Source organism: Leopardus geoffroyi, chromosome A1 (assembly GCF_018350155.1).
Source record: "Leopardus geoffroyi isolate Oge1 chromosome A1, O.geoffroyi_Oge1_pat1.0, whole genome shotgun sequence".
In the NCBI taxonomy this organism is placed as follows: Eukaryota; Metazoa; Chordata; class Mammalia; order Carnivora; family Felidae; genus Leopardus; species Leopardus geoffroyi.
Window position 1 is genome coordinate 16,568,281 of NC_059326.1, and position 4,975 is coordinate 16,573,255.

The window sequence follows — 4,975 nt, forward strand, 5'->3', positions numbered from 1 at the left end:
CCGATTCTGTGTCTCCCTCTCTCTCTGCCCCTCCCCCGTTCATGCTCTGTCTCTCTCTGTCCCAAAAATAAATAAACGTTGAAAAAAAAAAAAAAAAAAGATTCTCTCTCTCCCTCTCTCTCTCTCTCTCTGCCCCTCTCCAGCTTTCTCTCTCTCAAAATAAATAAATTTAAAAAAAAAGAAATTATCTTTTCTCATATAATCATATTGTTACTGGGCAAATCTGAGAAATAATAACATAGCACAAATATTAGAGAAACATAACTTGACATAAGAAAATTCAAAAAGCGGTGATGCACAAGGGTTCTAGATGTGCTTGCATTTGAGTCCGGGTTGCTTTGCCCACTCGATGAGTGCTTTTTTGACAATTTACTTCACCTTTGTGTGACTAGGTTTCTTCATTTCTAAAATGCATCTCCAGTGACTATCTCATGGTGTTCTTGAGAGAATAAAATGGATTAATGAATGAATGAGTGCTTCAAGTAGTCTCTGGTACATAGAGTAGTTTAAATAAATGTTAATAATTATTCTTATTATATTTCACCTCTTAAACTGAAAAAAGTTAATCATCCAGTTAGTCATTTTTTTCTATCTTAAAAATCAGTGTAGATTACTGTGTATTAGTGATCAAGATGACTGAAATAAAAAGGGCATACGATATAATATGGAACTCTGTTCTAAACTGTGGTGCCTGTGGCAGGGAGGCATGGGATGTGATCCACTGAGTTACAGAAAGAAACCATTCAAATAGGAATTCTATTAAATAAGAAAATAAAATTTCAATAATAAGAAAAATAATATTTCAATATTAATCTAATGCATATTTTGAAAATAGTGACTACAAATGGAGATTTTACAGATTGGTGTGAACATTTTGGAAGTTTCAAAATAACTGACGTAAAAGAATAAAGCAGTAAAATAAGAAGCAATTTTTTAGAATGGGCTGAGCAGCCAGTACGCTGGACCTCTGGTATAGTTCTGCCATTTATTTACTCTGTAATTCTAGGCCAGCAGTACTAAAAAGTAATCTTGCATTGTAGGCATTAGCATCACCAGGTAACTTCTTAGAAATGCAGATTCTGGAGCCCCCCCCCAGACCTGAATCAAAAATTCTGAATGTGAAGTTCAGCAGTCTATTTCAACACCTTCTAGGTGGTCCTCATTCAGGCTGAAGTTTAGGACAATCCTCTCAGGCAATCCTTTTCATTGGGTTCATTCCCTGAACTGTAAAATCAAGAGGTTGAACTGCTCTTTCCTTTATTCCTTCCTTTATTCCTTCAATCCAGGAAATCATGGCCCCCAAATCATTTTCATCAGTATTTTAGTTTAGTTATGCCTTAGTAAATGTCTTCATCAGAATTTGTCATCTTAAAGAGTAGCTTCAACAATTCATAGTATTTCTGCTGTCTGAAACATCTCATGAAATGCAGAGTGTGAATTAATTTCTTACAGATAATCCAATTTTTGTCATCCAAGTAATTGTTTCTGTGTGAAAAATTGCTTGCAAAACTATTTGAGAGAAAATGTAGGAGAGTTGAGAAATAAGGTTTCAACATGGTAAGGAATTATTTTTAAAAATTATACCAGAATCATAAAATTTGATTTTGATTTGACTAATCCAAGTGTGAATAATTTTCTCTGAAAGAAATTTTAATTCTTTATTATTGTGCAAATGAGAAGTGTGTAAGAAAATAAAACACATACAAATAATTTGGTTGATTTCAGGAAAATTATATCCAAGGAATTTATATAGAAGGAGTCTATAAAATGACTTTTGATGCTGACACTATGCAGACCAGTCTGACTAATCAATGGAAAATTTCACAAATGTCCCATGACCTTTAACATTTTTTATCAACACATTCAAAACTTTCTCATAATCAGTCATAAGTGTATCAAGAAATTAAAGAATAATACTATTTTTAATACATTCTAATTCAATGTTTTAATAATACTGATAACTGCAGTGTTTTATTTATTCATAAGACCTTATCGAAGAGACCTGCTTCTGGAAATATTCAGGAGACATACTTTTTTTTGTTCTTCTGATGAAGAACAACTAAAAACCATGGATATCATATTTAAACAAACATAAGAAGACTGAAAATGGAGAGAAGAAGGTAGACTTCCCAGGGACCCAAAGGCCTGAGGAACAACAGGGTGGTAGGTTGCTGCAGTTTCTCTTTGCCTCAAATATCCCAGACTTAGAGCTGAAGAAGCCAGCAACCAAGAATGGTCAATGGATACAGACCCAGAAAGCCCCACCAAACCCTGCTATCTCTAGTTAAGGAGCAGGAAAGGGCAACCTAGCAGCACACAAACAAGTATCTCTACTTCAAATATGTGCTAGAGGAGAAACTGCAGTCCTTTCTCCACAGTGTCGGCAGAGGCTGAGTGGGGATATCGACTTCCACCCTGTGGAAGCTCTCAGGAAGCTCCCCAGTCACCCTCTGCACCCCCAGGGTACTATCAAGAAGTCTGAGTGTGGAGCCAGGACTTTGATCCCTGCCAGGCAGTAATGAACACCCCCACCAACCACTGTGCAGTGTCAGTGGGTATCGTGTGGGTAAGCCTGGATTTCTCCTCTCTCCTGTCAGTAATGGGGTACCACTGGGATGGGGTGAGATGTGGCCTCATGTCAGATTAGGATTTTCACCAACACCCAGTAATAATGAGGCCTTTCCAACTCTCCAGCATCAGTGGAGGCTACCTCAGGAGGAATAATGGGGTGCTTCCTACACCCCTCAGCCAGAAAATTACCAGAGGAAGCCTAAGGGCGAAACAGAGCTCACACTTCTGCTCATCACTGAAAAGTCCCTCCTGCTCGGAGTCCAGAGAGTTAGAATGGAGACCCCTAACTTCCCTTGCCAACGCAGTGTCACAAAATTCAGCTAAAATAGATGGTTTAAATTGAATCCTGAGCCTCATAATGTTGTATTCAAAATGTTTAGGTTTGAACTGAAAATCATGTCTCATACTTAGAACCAGGAAAATGCAACATGAATGAAAAGAGACAATCAACAGACATCAACGCTGAAATGACAAACATGTTAGAATTACTTAAATAGATTATAAACAAGCCTTCATAAAAATGCTTCAGAGGGTAATTATGAACGTGCTTGAAATAAATGGGAAAACACAGATTCAGCAAAGAAATAGAAAATAAAAAGAAGAACCAAATTGAAATGTTAGAACTGAAAAAATACAGTAGCTGAAATTTCAAAGGTCAGTGGATGATCTCAACAGCAGCATGGAGGGGCAGAGGAAAGAATGCGTAAACTTTCTTGAGGTAGAAAAAGAGAAGTAACCCAATGTGAATAACAGAGAAAAGAGAGTGAAAATGAATGGAATCTCAGGGACCTGTGAGACTATCCGTAAAGATGTAACATTTGTGTCATCCAAGTCCGGGAAGCAGAAAAGGAAGAAGACAGGTCCTCAAGTTCACTTGAAGAAATAATGGATAGAAATCTCCCAAATTTTTCAACACCCCCGCCCCCAAAACAAAACAAAACAAAACAAAACCTACAAATTCAAGACCCATTAATAAATCTCAAACAGGATAAACCCAAAGAAATTCTGTAAATATCTATGGAGTATATTTGCCAAGCATGGATAAAGTAAGGCCACTTCCCTACAGTGATCATTTCTAGTGTTATTAGATATATAGACATGGAAACACATACTTTTAATCAGTATGATAGTTGTTATGGTGAATGTCTGTGCAGTTCGCCGTGGGACAGCAGAGGGAGTAACCTTGGATAAGATGACTCAAGCTGAGTCTCCAAGTTTAAAAGCACCCAAAAGAAAGGATCTGGGGAAGGGGCATAAGAGGAATGTATTGGCAGAGGAAAAAGCATGCACAAAGACAAAAAGGCTTGAAATATGGTGTGAGTGTATTTTGATGCTATTACATTGCAACTTGTAAAGTGGTGGGTGGGAGCTAAGACTCTAGAAATAGTGTGTGAGACCCTATGTCAAATCTTCTGTGGAAGATTTAAAATTAAGTAATGACAGGGGCACCTGGGTGGCTCAGTTAGTTAAGCATCTGACTTTGGCTCAGGTCGTGATCTCAAGGTTTGTGGGTCCAAGCCCCGTGTTGGGGTCCGTGTTGACAGCTCAGAGCCTGGAGCCTGCTTCGGATTCTGTGTCTCTCTCTCACTCTGCCCCTCTTCCACTCATGCTCTCTCTCTCAAGAATAAGTAAACATTAAAAAAAAATAAGTAATGATAGTTCCCTGTTCCCTTTGAGGAATTTGGTAAGGTGCTAATAACCTGCCATTGTATTATCTGAGGAACAGAAGAGTACTGTTCTTCTACAAAGCATCACGCTGATTAACCTCCTACGGTCACAGTAATCAAAGCTTCAGACTAAGACATTAAATGTCCTTGCCAAAGGTCCTTCAGTTTTTTATGCAGATGGTAAAACAATAATTCACCATCTGTCATTAATATTAGGGTACTACTCTTATCTCCTTTCTTAGCATATGCAATGTGTAAACATCCTACGGAAGCATCACAAAAGCAAGCTTTGTTGTAGGAAAATCAGAGTATTGGGGTAATATAGGGACGTCTGTATAGAAATTGATATTGACGAGGAAGAAGTTCTGGGAGAATAAGACACCTGGGTCAAAATACATAGCTTTACGTGGATTAGCTGAAATGTGGGTTAAACAGAACAGTACAAGTATAGAAGTTAGCATTAAGTTTCGTTTATGAAGCCTGAAAAATAAGCCCTTTTAAGAGACGTAGTAATGAACAATTTGCTCCCTTTCTCTCAACAATTCTACCCTATTCTAAGCCACCTGATCTGATCTTTGCTGCTGAGCCCAGGAAACCTTCATGTATCTGCACTTTGCTCTTTCCCAGACTCCTAAGGAACAAATGAATACTGTAGCTAAAACCAAATCATCAATTAGAATTCATCGTGGACATCTATTTCACATGAGCTTGGATGGAATCGTACCTTTTAGCACAAA